We start from the raw sequence: 18463 nt of genomic DNA, 5'->3' as shown, positions 1-18463 counted from the left end.
AGATGTCGTATTTGTCACTGTAATCTCAACTCTGGCTCTACTTGACTGAGCAGAAACAGTCTGTCCTCGTGTACACCAGCCATAGGTTAGAGGATTCCTCTGCTGCTTATTCCCTGCTGATTCTAGAAATCTTCAAAATCATGACATTTTAGTCATGTTTCTGGATTTTTGCCTAACCTTAACCAGCCATATCTGTCATAGAGATAATGGGATGTCTGTGGTCTGTAGTGTGTAGATAAGTACATCCTTAAAATTAGGACATTTGGCCCTCTGAAGGAGATGTGGTCAGACTCAACACTAGCAAGGAGGGAGGACTCTGATCCGAGAGGCCTACTGGCTGGCTGGCTGGCTGGTTGGCTTGCTAGAGGCTGGCTGGGTAGCTGGCTGGCTGGAGGCTGGTTGGCTGGAGGCTGGTTGGGTGGCTGGCTGGCTTGCTGGTGGCTGGCTGGCTGGCTGGCTGGAGGCTGCCTGGCTGGCTGGCTGGCTGGAGGCTGTAGCATCTTTATCCAAGGCGGTACTTGTGCTGTGTCCATATCGCTGATGTGCAGACGGTACTGACCCCAGTCACACAGCATTATACCTCCTCAGCACTGCACTGCAAGCCAGGGGGCCCAAGACACACACACACACATGCACACCGGGTTGGGTAGGTTACTTACTAAATGTAATCTGTTACAGTTACTAGTTACTTGTCCAAAAGTGTCACGAGTAACCTAACTTTTGGATTATCCAAACTCAGTAACGTAATCTAATTACTTGCAGTTACTTTCAGACTACTTTCTCTTAGGAGGCATACAAAGAAGACAAAAATGTATATTACCAATTGAACGACATCTATTTAAGCAATAAGGCACCAGCGGTTGTGGTATATGGCCAATATATGCACTTATGCACCACGCAACGCGGAGTGCCTGAATACAGCCCTTAGCCATGGTATATTGGCCATATACCACAAACCCCCGAGGTGCCTTATTGCTATTATAAACTGCTTACCAACGTAATTAGTGTTTTGTCAACAAAATTCATGTTTTGTCATAACCATGGTATACAGTCTGTAACGGCAGCCTTCCCTCTCTTCACTATAAGAGAGGGTGAAACAGGGATCGGACCAACACGCAGCGTAGCCAGTGCTCAACATGTTTATTTAAACAAAAACAGTGAACACTTACAACGAACAAAATAACAAAATGTGGCAAACCGAAACAGTCCTATCTGGTGCAGAATACAAACACAGAGACAGGAAACAACCACCCACAATCCCCAACACAAAACAAGCCACCTATATATGATTCTCAATCAGGGACAACGATTGACAGCTGTCTCTGATTGAGAACCATATTAGGCTGGACACAGAAACAGACAAACTAGACACACAACATAGAATTCCCACCCAGCTCACGTCCTGACCAACACTAAACAAGCAAAACACATAAGAACTATGGTCAGGACGTGACAGTACCCCCCCCCCTGAGGTGCGGACTCCGAACGCACCCCTAAAACTCAAGGGGAGGGTCTGGGTGGGCATCTGTCCGCGGTGGCGGCTCCGGCGGTGGACGAGGACACCACTCCACCACTGTCTTTGTCCCCCTCCTTAGCGTCCTTTGAGTGGCGACCCTCGCCCCCGACCTTGGCCTAGGAATCCTCCCCAAGGCCCCCACATGATTTAGGAGGTAGCTCAGGACAGAGAGGTAGCTCAGGACAGAGAGGTAGCTCAGGACAGAGAGGTAGCTCAGGACAGAGAGGTAGCTCAGGACAGAGAGGTAGCTCCGGACTGAATGGCAGCTCCGGACTGAGTGGCAGCTCCGGACTGAGTGGCAGCTCCGGACTGAGTGGCAGCTCCGGACTGAGTGGCAGCTCCGGACTGAGTGGCAGCTCATGACTGTAGGGCAGCTCATGACTGTAGGGCAGCTCATGACTGGAGGGCAGCTCACGACTGGAGGGCAGCTCACGACTGGAGGGCGGCTCACGACTGTAGGGCGGCTCACGACTGTAGGGCGGCTCACGACTGTCTGGCGGCTCTGGCAGCTCCTGACTGTCTGGCGGCTCTGGCAGCTCCTGACTGTCTGGCGGCTCTGGCAGCTCCTGACTGGCTGGCGGCTCTGGCAGCTCCTGACTGGCTGGCGGCTCTGGCAGCTCCTGACTGGCTGGCGGCTCTGGCAGCTCCTGACTGGCTGGCGGCTCTGGCAGCTCCTGACTGGCTGGCGGCTCTGGCAGCTCCTGACAGACGGACGGCTCTGGCAGCTCCTGACTGGCTGGCGGCTCTGGCAGCTCCTGACAGACGGACGGCTCTAATGGCTCGGGACAGACGGGCGGCTCTGAAGGCTCGTGGCAGACGGATGGCTCAGATGGCGCTGGGCAGACGGATGGCTCAGATGGCGCTGGGCAGACGGATGGCTCAGATGGCGCTGGGCAGACGGATGGCTCAGATGGCGCTGGGCAGACGGATGGCTCAGATGGCGCTGGGCAGACGGATGGCTCAGACGGCGCTGGGCAGACGGATGGCTCAGACGGCGCTGGGCAGACGGATGGCTCAGACGGCGCTGGGCAGACGGATGGCTCAGACGGCGCTGGGCAGACGGATGGCTCAGATGGTGCTGGGCAGGCAGGCAGCTCAGACGGTGCTGGGCAGACGAGCAGTGCAGGCAGCTCAGACGGCGCTGGGCAGACGAGCAGTGCAGGCGCCGTTGGGCAGGCAGGCAGTACAGACGGTGCTGGGCAGACGAGCAGTGCAGGCGGCGTTGGGCAGACGGCCGACTCTGACCTGCTGAGGCGCACAGTAGGCCTGGTGCGTGATGCCGGAACTGGTGGTACCGGACTGGAGACACGCACCTCAAGGCTAGTGCGGGGAGCAGGAACAGGGCACACTGAATTCTCAAAGCGCACTATAGGCCTGGTGCGTGGTACCGGCACTGGTGGTACCGGGCTGAGGGCACGCACCTCAGGGCGAGTGCGGGGAGAAGGAACAGTGCGTACAGGGCTCTGGAGACGCACAGGAGGCTTGGTGCGTGGTGCCGGAACTGGTGGTACCGGGCTGGAGACACGCACCATAGGGCTAGTGCGTGGAGGAGGAACAGGGCTCTGGAGACGCACAGGAAGCCTAGTGCGTGGTGTAGGCACTGATGGTACTGGGCTGGGGCGGGAAGGTGGCGCCGGATATACCGGACCGTGCAGGCGTACTGGCTCCCTTGAGCACTGAGCCTGCCCAACCTTACCTGGTTGAATGCTCCCCGTAGCCCGACCAATGCGGGGAGGTGGAATAACCCGCACTGGGCTGTGTAGGCGAACCGGGGACACCATGCGTAAGGCTGGTGCCATGTACACCGGCCCGAGGAGACGTACTGGAGGCCAGATATGTTGAGCCGGCTTCATGGCACTTGGCTCAATGCTCAATTTAGCCCGGCCAGTGCGGGGAGATGGAATAACCCGCACCGGGCTATGCACACGTACAGGAGACACCGTGCGCTCTTCCGCATAACACGGTGTCTGCCCGTACTCCCGCTCTCCACGGTAAGCATGGGAAGTGGTCGCAGGTCTCCTACCTGACTTCGCCACACTACCCTTTAGCCGAGAAGAAATTTTTGGGATTTCTTCTCGGGCTTCCTGGCCAGCCGTGTTCCCTCATAACACCGGTTCCCCTTCTCAGCTGCTTTCGCTCTCCTAGCTGCCTTCACCTGTTCCCATGGAAGGCGATCCTTACCAGCCAGGATCTCCTCCCATGTGTAGCAACCCTTTCCGTCCAATACGTCCTCCCAAGTCCATTTCTCCTGGTCCCGCTGCTGCTGCTGCTGCCGTTGCTGCCCGTTGGTACGCTGCTTGGTCCGGGTTTGGTGGGTGGTTCTGTAACGGCAGCCTTCCCTCTCTTCACTATAAGAGAGGGTGAAACAGGGATCGGACCAACACGCAGCGTAGCCAGTGCTCAACATGTTTAATTAAACAAAAACAGTGAACACTTACAACGAACAAAATAACAAAATGTGGCAAACCGAAACAGTCCTATCTGGTGCAGAATACAAACACAGAGACAGGAAACAACCACCCACAATCCCCAACACAAAACAAGCCACCTATATATGATTCTCAATCAGGGACAACGATTGACAGCTGTCTCTGATTGAGAACCATATTAGGCTGGACACAGAAACAGACAAACTAGACACACAACATAGAATTCCCACCCAGCTCACGTCCTGACCAACACTAAACAAGCAAAACACATAAGAACTATGGTCAGGACGTGACACAGTCTGATATACCACGGCCTTCAGCCAATCAGCATTCAGGGCTCGAACCACCCAGTTTATAATACCATATAAATCAATGTTAGAGTTTACATAGCTGCCCATAAATGGATGTTGCATTTTACTTTATGGGTTGGTTATGTAGGCTTGAGTGAGAAAGTTACAGACCCACCAACATCATACCCCCAAGACATGCTAACCTCTCACCATTACAATATCAGGGGAGGGGGGGGGGGGGGTATGATATTTATGCCTCTAACTTTCTCACTCATCATTATTCACAATTCATTCAGGATTACCCCGTAATCCCGGTAGTGTAACATTTGATAAAATACTTTGTGAATTTCACCAGGTTCATATATTAATATAACATGCTGATTTGTTATTATGCATGCCTGTATCCTGGGAATAGGGGAGTGTGTGCTTGCGTTTTGCCCTGTCTGCTCATGCTCAAACCATTCTGATGCACTATGAGAGGTAGGAACGCTTTTTCTGTCATCTTCAGAAAAGTTAGATTCCTTTAATCACAAAGTCATGACACACAGTGTTTTGTTCATGAAAAATGTTGGATATTTAGAGTTTACTCATAAGTGGATGATATTGTCAAGATGTAATTGTACTTTTTTGGGATGATGTTAACATTCTGAATTCAACATGTGGTTACTAGCTAGCTAAGGTATTGTATGTGCGAACGATGGTTAGCTCCTCCACTGATCCCAGTCCTTTGTATTGTGCGTGTGTTGTAGAAAGAGGCGATGATTCAGAACATATTTGTGCTCTACAAATGTTTGGTATTTTCTTTTGGATGCAGGTATGTGGTTTTAACTACAGAGCATTAGGAAAGTATTCAGACCCCTTTACTTTGTACACATTTTGTTACGTTGTAGCGGTATTTATTAGAGAGGTAAAGATAAAGATTTTTTTCTGGCGCCAGGCAGGTACTGTATTAACCATGCCGAAAGGAAAAGAGTAGAATAGAGAGAGTATCACTACCAGACCCACACACATCAGCAGAAGAGACTGCCTAGAGTGTTGCCTGTTTACCAGATAGCCAGCGGAGAGAAAAGAGAATATCAATCAATCAAGTTTATTTTATATAGCCCTTCGTACATCAGCTAATATCTCGAAGTGCTGTACAGAAACCCAGCCTAAAACCCCAAACAGCAAGCAATGCAGGCGTAGAAGCACGGTAGCTAGGAAAAACTCCCTAGAAAGGCCAAAACCTAGGAAGAAACCTAGAGAGGAACCAGGCTATGAGGGGTGGCCAGTCCTCTTCTGGCTGTGCCGGGTGGAGATTATAACAGAACTATGCCAAGATGTTCAAAATGTTCATAAGTGACAAGCATGGTCAAATAATAATCATGAATAATTTTCAGTTGGCTTTTCATAGCCGATCATTAAGAGTTGAAAACAGCAGGTCTGGGACAGGTGGCGGTTCCATAACCGCAGGCAGAACAGTTGAAACTGGAATAGCAGCAAGGCCAGGTGGACTGGGGACAGCAAGGAGTCAACATGCCCGGTAGTCCTGACGTATGGTCCTAGGGCTCAGGTCCTCCGAGAGAGAGAAAGAAAGAGAGAAGGAGAGAATTAGAGAGAGCCAAGATTTTCAAAATGTTCATAAATGACAAGCATGGTCAAATAATAAATCAGGAATAAAAGTCAGTTGGCTTTTCATAGCCGATCATTAAGAGTTGAAAGCAGCAGGTCTGGGACAGGTAGGGGTTCCATAACCGCAGGCAGAGCAGTTGAAACTGGAACAGCAGCAAGGCCAGGTGGACTGGGGACAGCAAGGAGTCATCATGCCCGGTTTGCCGTGACGTATGGTCCTAGGGCTCAGGTTCTCAGAGAGAGAGAAAGAAAGAGAGAACGAGAGAATTAGAGAGAGCATACTTAAATTCACACAGGACACTGGATAAGACAGGAGAAGTACTCCAGGTATAACCAACTGACCCTAGCCCCCCGACACACAAACTACTGCAGCATAAATACTGGAGGCTGAGACAGGAGCGGTCAGGAGACACTGTGGCCCCATCCGAAGATACCCCCGGACAGGGCCAAACAGGAAGGATATAACCCCACCCACTTTGCCAAAGCACAGCCCCCGCACCACTAGAGGGATATCTTCAACCACCAACTTACAATCCTGAGACAAGGCCGAGTATAGCCCACAAAGATCTCCACCACAGCACAAACCAAGGGGGGGCGCCAACCCAGACAGGAAGATCACGTCAGTAACTCAACCCACTCAAGTGACGCACCCCTCCTAGGGACGGCATGAAAGAGCACCAGTAAGCCAGTGACTCAGCCCCTGTAATAGGGTTAGAGGTAGAGAATCCCAGTGGAGGGGAACCGGCCAGGCAGAGACAGCAAGGGCGGTTCGTTGCTCCAGAGCCTTTCCGTTCACCTTCACACTCCTGGGCCAGACTAAACTCAATCATATGACCTACTGAAGAGATAAGTCTTCAGTAAAGACTTAAAGGTTGAGACCGAGTCTGCGTCTCTCACATGGGTAGGCAGACCGTTCCATAAAAATTGAGATCTATAGGAGAAAGCCCTGCCTCCCGCTGTTTGCTTAGAAATTCTAGGGACAATTAGGAGGCCTGCGTCTTGTGACCGTAGCGTACGTATAGGTATGTACGGCAGGACCAACTCGGAAAGATAGGTAGGAGCAAGCCCATGTAACGCTTTATAGGTTAACAGTAAAACCTTGAAATCAGCCCTTGCCTTAACAGGAAGCCAGTGTAGCGAAGCTAGCACTGGAGTAATATGATCAAATTTCTTGGTTCTAGTCAGGATTCTAGCAGCCGTATTTAGCACTAACTGAAGTTTATTTAGTGCTTTATCCGGGTAGCCGGAAAGTAGAGCATTGCAGTAGTCTAACCTAGAAGTAACAAATGCATGGATTAATTTTTCTGCATCATTTTTGGACAGAAAATTTCTGATTTTTGCAATGTTACGTAGATGGAAAAAAGCTGTCCTTGAAACAGTCTTGATATGTTCGTCAAAAGAGAGATCAGGGTCAAGAGTAACGCCGAGGTCCTTCACAGTTTTATTTGAGACGACTTTACAACCATCAAGATTAATTGTCAGATTTAACAGAAGATCTCTTTGTTTCTTGGGACCTAGAACAAGCATCTCTGTTTTGTCCGAGTTTAAAAGTAGAAAGTTTTCAGCCATCCACTTCCTTATGTCTGAAACACAGGCTTCTAGCGAGGGCAATTTTGGGGCTTCACCATGTTTCATTGAAATGTACAGCTGTGTGTCATCCGCATAGCAGTGAAAGTTAACATTATGTTTTCGAATAACATCCCCAAGAGGTAAAATATATAGTGAAAACAATAGTGGTCCTAAAACGGAACCTTGAGGAACACCGAAATGGACAGTTGATTTGTCAGAGGACAAACCATTCACAGAGACAAACTGATATCTTTCCGACAGGTAAGATCTAAACCAGGCCAGAACTTGTCCGTGTAGACCAATTTGGGTTTCCAGTCTCTCCAAAAGAATGTGGTGATCGATGGTGTCAAAGGCAGCACTAAGGTCTAGTAGCACGAGGACAGATGCAGAGCCTCGGTCTGACGCCATTAAAAGGTAATTTACCACCTTCACAAGTGCAGTCTCAGTGCTATGATGGGGTCTAAAACCAGACTGAAGCATTTCGTATACATTGTTTGTCTTCAGGAAGGCAGTGAGTTGCTGCGCAACAGCTTTTTCTAAAATTTTTGAGAGGAATGGAAGATTCGATATAGGCCGATTAGTTTTTTATATTTTCCGGGTCAAGGTTTGGCTTTTTCAAGAGAGGCTTTATTACTGCCACTTTTAGTGAGTTTGGTACACATCCGGTGGATAGAGAGCTGTTTATTATGTTCAACATAGGAGGGCCAAGCACAGGAAGCAGCTCTTTCAGTAGTTTAGTAGGAATAGGATCCAGTATGCAGCTTGAAGGTTTAGAGGCCATGATTATTTTCCTCATTGTGTCAAGAGATATAGTACTAAAACACTTAAGTGTCTCTCCCGATCCCAGGCCCTGGCAGAGCTGTGCAGATCCAGGACAGCTAAGCCCTGGAGGAATACGCAGATTCAAAGAGGAGTCCGTAATTTGCTTTCTAATGGTCATGATCTTTTCCTCAAAGAAGTTCATGAATTTATTACTGCTGAAGTGAAGGCCATCCTCTCTTGGGGAATGCTGCTTTTTAGTTAGCTTTGCAACAGTATCAAAAATAAATTTTGGATTGTTCTTATTTTCCTCGATTAAGTTGGAAAAGTAGGATGATCGAGCAGCAGTGAGGGCTCTTCGGTACTGCACGGTACTGTCTTTCCAAGCTAGTCGGAAGACTTCCAGTTTGGTGTGGCGCCATTTCCGTTCCAATTTTCTGGAAGCTCGCTTCAAAGCTCGGGTATTTTCTGTATACCAGGGAGCTAGTTTCTTATGACAAATGTTTTTCGTTTTTAGGGGTGCAACTGCATCTAGGGTATAGCGCAAGGTTAAATTGAGTTCCTCAGTTAGGTGGTTAACTGATTTTTGTCCTCTGACGTCCTTGGGTAGGCAGAAGGAGTCTGGAAGGGCATCAAGGAATTTTTGTGTTGTCTGAGAATTTATAGCACAACTTTTGATGCTCCTTGGTTGGGGTCTGAGCAGATTATTTGTTGCGATTGCAAACGTAATAAAAGGGTGGTCCGATAGTCCAGGATTATGTGGAAAAACATTAAGATCTACAACATTTATTCCATGGGACAAAACTAGGTCCAGAGTATGACTGTGGCAGTGAGTAGGTCCAGAGACATGTTGGACAAAACCCACTGAGTCGATGATGGCTCCGAAAGACTTGGAGTGGGTCTGTGGACTTCCCCATATGAATATTAAAATCACCAAAAATTAGAATATGATCTGCTATGACTACAAGGTCTGATAGGAATTCAGGGAACTCAGAGAGGAACGCTGTATATGGCCCAGGAGGCCTGTAAACAGTAGCTATAAAAAGTGATTGAGTAGGCTGCATAGATTTCATGACTAGAAGCTCAAAAGACGAAAACGTCTTCTTTTTTTTTTGTAAATTGAAATTTGCTATCGTAAATGTTAGCAACACCTCCGCCTTTGCGGGATGCACGGGGGATATGGTCACTAATGTAACCAGGAGGTGAGGCCTCATTTAACACAGTAAATTCATCAGGCTTAAGCCATGTTTCAGTCAGGCCAATCACATCAAGATTATGATCAGTGATTAGTTCATTGACTATGACTGCCTTTGAAGTGAGGGATCTAACATTAAGTAACCCTATTTTGAGATGTGAGGTATCACGAGCTCTTTCAATAATGGCAGGAATGGAGGAGGTCTTTATCCTAATGAGATTGCTAAGGCGAACACCGCCATGTTTAGTTTTGCCCAACCTAGGTCGAGGCACAGACACAGTCTCAATGGGGATGGCTGAGCTGACTACACTGACTGTGCTATTGGCAGACTCCACTAAGCTGGCAGGTTGGCTAACAGCCTGCTGCCTGGCCTGCACCCTATTTCATTGTGGAGCTAGAGGAGTTAGAGCCCTATCTATGTTAGTAGATAAGATGAGAGCACCCCTCCAGCTAGGATGGAGTCCGTCACTCCTCAGCAGGCCAGGCTTGGTCCTGTTTGTGGGTGAGTCCCAGAAAGAGGGCCAATTATCTACAAATTCTATCTTTTGGGAGGGGCAGAAAACAGTTTTCAACCAGCGATTGAGTTGTGAGACTCTGCTGTAGAGCTCGTCACTCCCCCTAACTGGGAGGGGGCCAGAGACAATTACTCGATGCCGACACATCTTTCTAGCTGATTTACACGCTGAAGCTATGTTGCACTTGGTGACCTCTGACTGTTTCATCCTAACATCGTTGGTGCCGACGTGGATAACAATATCTCTATACTCTCTACACTCGCCAGATTTAGCTTTAGCCAGCACCATCTTTAGATTAGCCTTAACGTCGGTAGCCCTGCCCCCTGGTAAACAGTGTATGATCGCTGGGTGATTCGTTTTAAGTCTAATACTGCGGGTAATGGAGTCGCCAATGACTAGGGTTTTCAATTTGTCAGAGCTAATGGTTGGAGCCTTCGGCGTCTCAGACCCCGTAGCGGGAGGAGTAGAGACAAGAGAAGACTCAGACTCAGACTCCGACTCGCTACATAATGGGGAAAACCGGTTGAAAGTTTCTGTCGGCTGAATGAGCGACACCAGTTGAGCATTCCAACAGCATTTCCCTCCAGAAGCCATGAGAAAGTTGTCCGGCTGCGGGGACCGTGCGGGGGGGTTTATACTAACGTTAGTATCTGTACTTACTGGTGGCACAGACGCTGTTTCTTCCTTTCCTTCACTGAAATTACCCTTGCCTAACGATTGCGTCTGAAGCTGGGCTTGCAGCACAGCTATCCTCGCCATAAGGCGATCGTTCTCCTGTATATTATGAGTACAGCGACTGCAATTAGAAGACATCATGTTAATGTTACTACTTAGCTTCGGCTGTTGAAGGTGCTGACGAACCATGTCCAGATAAAGCGTCCGGAGTGAAAAAGTTGAATGAGGGAAAAAAGTTGCGATGGAAAAACTAAAAATATAAACGGTAATTAAAAAGAAGAAAAAAAACGTAAAGTTGTCAGCTAGCAAAGTAAAGTTGGCAACAAAACGCACAGCAACAAAACGCACAGCAACACGTCTGCAAATTCAAGAGGAAGTGACGAATACACACCCTATAAAACCCACATCACAGCACAGGGGTAACCCCACCAAGAATACCTCATACAATAATAATAATAATGGTAGAGCAATTCAACAGCTACTTCATACAAGAAAGAACCCAGTCATCAACAGAGGATTTGCAATAATCTGTATTATCTTCCAGTGGATGAGTGCAGAGGGTATGAATGTGGGGGGTGTTCATAGACACAACAAAGGCCTTAAAAATGTCCACAATCTTCTCAGCCACATGTCATTAGTACACCCCACCTCAATAGAGTTCAAATAACAATACCCAACTTGCAAGCAACCTCCCTTTTAACTAAAATGTCCACCCAAATAATTCTGGCAGGGCAATAATAGTCCAGCTCTAATGAACTTCAATGGGAAGTGCATTTGAAAAATAGAGAGTCTGTTGCAGGCTAAAGCACTGGAACGATAGAGGGAAGAGAAAGAGAGAAAGAGAACAAGAGAGATCTTAGCTGTGGTCTTCAGGCGTGCCGGTGTACTGTCTGACTGTCGATGGTTTGTTGGTTTGTATGTTTAAGCTTCGCAACAATGTTGCTACTAATCCATGCGATCCATAACCGGCGCGGTCCCAAGCGAAAACAACCACGACGTAGAGCGATCACACCGATGATTGAGTTAAATACTTTATAACTACATACGCTGAAAACAAACAACACTTCTGCAGCATAGCACACACACAATCAAACTGTTGCGCCACCCAAGAGCTCCTCCCCAAAGAGCTGAACGAGCTGTCTTTATTTCCTCATTCCTTACTGCTCATGCGCTCTTAAAGTGGCAGCGCACAGTGAAGGCTCCGTGCTGGATTTCGCCACACTCCTCCCCCCATGAAAAAACAAAGCCTGTAGAAACAGAGAGGATGCAGGCTTTGACAAGTTCATGTTCCTGCTACACACAACCAGGGAAGTTCTCATCATCAGAGTCCTCCACGAAGAGGTCCTGCAGGTGTTGCTTTTGCCTGCGATCCAGCTCTTCTTCCGTAGGGTAGCAGGCCTTTAGGTCAACAACATGCACCGTCCTGACATCTTCCCCAGTGTCTTCCAAACAGACCAAGTAGTTCACTGGTCCCAACTGCTGCACTACACGGTATGGGCCTTTCCATCTCGAAGCTAGCTTGGCAGTGAACTTCTTAGACGCCTTTGACAGATGATGTGAACGTACCCAGACACGAGACTGGGGTGGAAAACAGACGTCTCGTCTATGTTTGTCATAGTTTCTCAGCTGTTGTTGTTTGGCTTTGGTTTTGCTGGCCTCCACTCTGGCTAGCAAGGTGTGGTGGTGTTGTACGGCATCAAACGCTGGGCAGTCAGGTGAAACATTGGAACTTTGCAAGACTCTGTCCATCGGACCTTTTAGTGGTCTTCCCAGGTGGAGTTCGGCGGGAGTGACCCCAGAAGTCTCCTGCACGGCAGAGTTCAGTGCAAAGCGAAATTCCGGAAGATGCTGATCCCACCCTGTGTCCTGATCCCCCACGAATGAAGCAATCATCCCCTTCAGGGTTCAGTTTACCCTCTCGGTCAGGTTGGTCTGAGGATGGTAGGCTGTGGTCAGCTTGGCAATTACACCCCAGTAGGTACAGAGCTCTTTGTATATTCCTGATATGAACTGCGGACCTCGGTCAGAGAGGATTTGGTCTGGAATTCCGAATCTGGTAGAGACCTCCCGTCGCAGAATTAGAGCAATGGCTGATGCAGTGGCTTTGCGGAGTGGAAACAACTCCACCCAGTGTGTGTAGTAGTCCACTACCACCAATAGATATTCATTCCGGGTCCCCCGGCTGGGAGGAAAAGGTCCCATGAGATCAATTCCCAACATTTCATTTGGATGGTTTACCACGGTCTGCTGCATTTTCCCAGCAGGTCTGCCAATGTCTGGTTTGTATTTCTGGCAGACTTCACACTGCTGTACAAACTTCCGGGTATCAACCCACATGCCTGGCCAGTAAACCACCTCTTGTAGTCTTCGATACGTCTTAAAAACTCCAAGACGGCCACTCATGGGATTAGCATGATAAACTTGGATTATCTGGTCACTCAATGTAGAGGGAATGAAGACGCGATAATGGGTGCTGTGTATTCCATCTCCGCTTGGAGTTTTTCGATACACTTTATCCTGAATTATGCTATACTTATCATTGAAGCGACTCTTCGAGTCTTCTTCAGACAGACTCTTGTGGATTGACCATGATGGCAGCATCCTTCTGCTGTGCTCTCCATACACTCTCATCATCCAGAGGAAAGGAATCATCCAGACACTTAGCGGTAGTGTAAGTGCTGCACAAGGGAGGACAAACATTGGCAGTCTCTGTAATCCGAGAAAGGGCATCTGGTACAACGTTCAGTTTTCCTTTGCGATATTCAATGATGAAGTCAAACTTCTGCAGTCTGATAGACCAGCGAATAAGACGGCTGTTGGTCTTGCCTGATGCCAGAACCCACTGCAGAGCAGCGTGGTCTGTGACAACGGTGAAGATCTTCGCCTCCATGTAGTAGCTCCATTTCTCCAAAGCCCAGACCACAGCGAGGCACTCCCTTTCAGTCGTTGAATAATTCCTCTCGGCTGAATTAAGGGTGCGACTTGCATAGGCAAGAACTTCTTCTGTCCTGTTTGACTTGCATCCGTCTACACAATGAAATGAGCATTCAGGTTAGGATGTCCAAGCACTGGAGGAGTAATTAGACTGTTTTTGAGTGCTTCAAATGCAATTTGGCATGCAGATGTCCATTGGAATTTCACACCCTTCTTCTTAAGGTGGTTGAGGGGTTCGGCGACCTTTGAAAAGTCAGGCACAAACCTGTGGTACCATCCAGCCATACCCAGAAAACGCTGAACAGCCTTGAGGGATGTGGGAATTGGGAATTCCTGCACTGCTGCAACTTTGGCTGGATCTGCATGGATACCTTCAGCATTAACCACATGACCAAGGAACTTGAGTTCTGGCAAACAGAAATGACACTTCTTCAAGTTCAAGGTCAAACCTGCAGCCTTTAGTCTGTCGAAGACGGACTGTATGTCCTTCAGATGATCCGCGACAGAGGAGGAGTAGATTATGATGTCATCCAGATACACAAGACAATTTCTACCCCTCAGATCTCCCAGGACAGTCTCCATCAACCTTTGGAAGGTTGCTGGAGCATTCTTCAAACTAAAAGGCATGACTTTGAAGGAGTACAAACCAGCAGGGGTGACAAAGGCAGTCTTGTCCTGACTAGCGGGATCCATTGCCACCTGCCAATAGCCACTGTTCAGATCCAGATGACTAAAGATAGATGCTCCTGCCAGAGATTCCAGTATGTCATTTATGTTTGGTAGAGGGTAGGCATCGCTTTCTGTTATGGCATTCGGCTTCCTGTAGTCCACACAGAATCGATATCCACCATCTTTCTTAGGAATCAGGACAACCGGAGAAGCCCATCCGGAAAAAGAAGGTTCCACAATTCCATTCTCCAACATGCTTTTGAGCAGTTCATTGAGAATTGCCAGTTTGGCGGGGGACAACCTGTAGGGACGCTGCTTAATGGGGACATCATGCCGGGTATAGATTTTGTGTTTGAAGATGGTTGTACGGCCGAGTGTAAGAGTACAGACCTCACCGTTCATCTCCAACATCTGGGAAAGCTGCCACCTCTCATCATCTGACTGACATGCCTGTTCCACTGCTTGTTTGATGTAGAAATCAGCATCAGGTTTGCTTTTGCTCTCGGATAGAAGGGGGGTACGGCGGTAATCAGGGTGATAGTTGGGTTCTCCGACTTCACTGGTGGAACATGTTTTTGTCTTTGTCTCTTTATATTTTCTCGGTCTCTGACTTGACCTTGTCCGGACTCTGCATAATGTAGCAGGCTCCAGCCTGAAATCAGTGCATTACCAGGTTGAAATGGATGAGGCTGGGAATAGTCAGAGTGCAGCCGATAGGAGGGTTCGGACATCGAGATGGTCAGTCCACTGAAGAACAGGAAGTCTAGGCCAAGGACTACAGCAAATGCAAGGCTTGAATCTGCAAGAATAGCCACAGGAAGTTTAATAGTCTCATCATGCAGTTTTATTATTATACCAATCCAGCCCAAGGGGGTGGTAGGTTTTCTATTGGCCAAGTACAATGGTCCCTCCTCCCATGTTCGTAGCTCCTCATGAGGTAATGCCATGTTCTGCCACAGGGCCTCTTGCATCAGGGTGTAAGTTGCTCCGGTGTCGATTATTACCTTCCCTCTCCAGTTCCTAACAGTCAGAGGCACCAATAGTTGTTGCGGAATAGGAATAAGACCGCTAGTTGTGATGTCTAAAGGCTTCATGGGCATTAAGGCTGACCCAATTGTATGCAAGCCACCACGTCTGTCTAGACTTTCGGTCTTGTGTCCTTTCTCTGAATCCTGACGCTGGACATAGAGCGGGCAAGAACCTGGAGGATGTTGGACTTTACACCTCCAACACATCACTGGACTTTTTACCTGGATCTTGGGTACAAATATCTGAGATGGTTTAGCCCCAGGAGAGCTATGGGTATACTGGGATGAAGGAACAGGGTTTTTAGTTTGAAGGTGGTGCTTCCAGTCCTTCTCAAACTGAGTCCCCAGACGCACCAGATCATCCACATTCTGCACATGTTCTCGAAGTTGACTAGCAAGGCGGGGAACCATGTTCTTAAGAATGAGTTTGACCATCTCCTGCTCAGTAATGTCAGCCTTCCATCTCCTACATAGAACTCGATAGGAGAAGGCAAAGTCCCGTATTGGCTCTGCTTCACCCTGGACTCTCTTACGCACACGTTCCGCCAGTTCATCCCCATAGTCCTCTGAGAGGAAGGCTGAGAGGAATATATTTTGAAACTCCTCCCAGGTTGACACATGTTCACGGGCTATCTCCCACCAGTCTCTTGCTGTACCATGTAGAACACTGCGGAGGGTGGCAAGAACCTCCCAGTCAGTAACGGGCCGGATAGAAAGAAAATCATTACACTTAGATAAGAAAAACAGTGGATCATCATCATCTTCTGGGCTGCCAAAAGTGGGGAAAAGTAGTTGGATAGGGAGGGAGCACTCTAGAGGAGGCATGACAGTGGCAGCGGGGGTTCTGTGGTTTAACAGTATCTTCAGAGGGGATTTTGTAGTGCTACCTGTTCCTATTCCGTTACTGGCCAACCCAGTGGCAGAGGTAAAACCTGAGGGAGGTACAGAAGATTTGTCCAGAAGGGAAAAGCATTTCATTACCTCCTGGTGCAGCTCTTCCATTTGAAGGTCTGTGGCCTTCTGTTCTTTTTCCATCTCATTAACGGTGTCCTTTTGAGTCTGTTCAATCAACAATCGTAGTTCCCCTGTGAGAGAGTTCTTCATGTCCTCCATAACTTCCTTCAGATAAGAACACACTCCCTTCACAACAGAGGCTGACTCCTCTGCTCTCTGTTTTTGTTCCTCCTCAAGATAGATTATGACTTGCTGATGGTTAGTTTCCATTTGTGTTTTGGACCGGTGCAGTTGTCCCTGAATATCCTGTTTCAGAGAATCTTGTAAATATTTATGTCTCTGAACAATTTGTTGTTGGTTTTCCTCCATTTGACAGGGAAGGTAATCCAACCTCCGCTGCACATCTGTCTGATGAGCCTCCACACATTCACTGAGTTTGCGAATGGCATTCTCCTGCATTGTCAAACAATGATTGGTGTGTGTCCATTGATGTTCCAGTTGTCCAGTGATCACAGAGACACCTCTCCCAGTCTCTCTGGACAGGGTAACAGGAAGGGTTTGAGGGGAGGGTAATGGCGGAGATGTTATAGGCGAGCCCGAAACCTGGGGATTAGAGTCAGTGCTATCCAACTCCATTAGTTCATCGAGTCCTTCCACAATGAAAGAATCTTGAACATGATTACCATTAGGTGTGTCCACATTGACACAGTATGGGGTTCCAACAAAAGACATGATTCAACCTTGTGTGGATGGTGTCATGGGTGTTTCTCTTCAGGTCCCTGTTTGGGTGCCAATTCTACCATCCTGACATCTTCCCCAACGTTACAGACTTATTGTAAAATGTATTAAATGTTAAAAAATCCTCATCAATCTATACCCAATACCCCATAATGACAATGCCAAAACAGGTTTTTAGATTTTTTTTATATTTTTTATTAAAAACTAAAGGTAGGTATTCAGACCCTTTGCTGTGAGACTCTAAATTTAGCTCAGGTGTATCCTTTTTCCATTGATCATCCTTGAGATGTTTCTACAACTTTATTGGAGTCCACCCGTGGTAAATTCAATTGATTGGACATGATTTGGAAAGGCACACACCTGTCTATATAAGGTCCTACAGATGACAGTGCATGTCAGAGCAAAAACCAAGCCATGAGTCGAAGGAATTGTCTGTAGAGTTCCAAGACAAGATTGTGTCGAAAAACAGATCTGGACAAGGGTACCAAAAAATGTCTGCAGCATTGAAAGTCCCTAAGAACATAATGGCCTCCATCATTCTTAAATGTAAGAAGTTTGGAAACACAAAGACTCTTCCTAGAGCTGGCCGCCTGGCCAAACTGAGCAATCAGGGGAGAATGATCACTGACAGAGCTCCAGAGTTCTACTGTGGAGATGAGAGAACCTTCCAGAATGACAAACATCTCTGCAGCACTCGATGTCAGGTTTTGGCCAGGACTATTCAGGTTTTGGTCACTAGATGCTCCCATTGCGCCTTTTTGAACCTTTTGTTTTTCCGTTGTTCTAGTTATTGTTTGCACCTGTGCCTCATTTTCTTGTAGGTATTTAAACCCTGAGTGTTCCTCAGTTCTTTGCTCTGTGTTTGTATGTTAGCACCCAGCCCCAGCCATGCTGTGAACATATATTTCTCTAGTTGGATTTTCCAGAGGTACTCTGGTTTTGTTCTTGTTTATTTTTGATTAGTCTTTTGAGGTTTGTTTTTCCCTGCTGTTCTTACCACTTTGTGGATTTTCATTGTATTTTGGAGGTTATCCATTTTTTTCTCTTGGCTTTACTTTTGACGTTGTGGATTTATATTTTTTGCCTGAAGATCTTTTACCTTGATTAAACCACCGTCTCTAGTACTGCTGTGTCTGCCTCATCTTCTGGGTTCTGCCGACTATTAGTGACTGTTTCTCACACCGGGTCCTGACACTCGACCAATCAGGCCTTTATGGTAGAGTGGCCAGACGGAAGCCACTTCTCAGTAAAAGGTGCATGACAGCCCTCTTAGAGTTTGCCAAAGATCCCCTAAGACCACAAGATTCTCTGGTCTGATGAAACCAAGATCGAACTCTTTGGCCTGAATGCCAAGTGTCACATCTGGAGGAAACCTGGCACCATCCCTACTGTGAAGCATGGTGGTGGCAGCATCATGCTGGGGGGATGTTTTTCAGCAGCAGGGACTGGGAGACTAGTCAGGATCGGGGGAAAGATAAACGCAGCAAAGAACAGAGAGATCCTTGATGAAATACTTCTCCAGATTGCTCATGATCTCAGACTGGGGCGAAGTTTCACCTTCCAACAGGACAATGACCCTAA

General features: G+C 47.7%; 1 protein-coding gene across 1 annotated transcript in view; it reads left to right on the top strand.

Annotated features, from left to right (window-relative positions):
- LOC120065891 (copine-8-like) overlaps positions 1-18463 on the top strand; it is an 87201-nt gene that overhangs the window by 14364 nt on the left and 54374 nt on the right. The gene's annotated exons all lie outside the window — the stretch shown is intronic.

Source organism: Salvelinus namaycush, chromosome 21 (genome assembly GCF_016432855.1).
Source record: "Salvelinus namaycush isolate Seneca chromosome 21, SaNama_1.0, whole genome shotgun sequence".
Taxonomy (NCBI): domain Eukaryota; kingdom Metazoa; phylum Chordata; class Actinopteri; order Salmoniformes; family Salmonidae; genus Salvelinus; species Salvelinus namaycush.
Note: the sequence above shows the minus strand (reverse complement) of the source record. Positions and strands in the feature narration are given on the sequence as shown.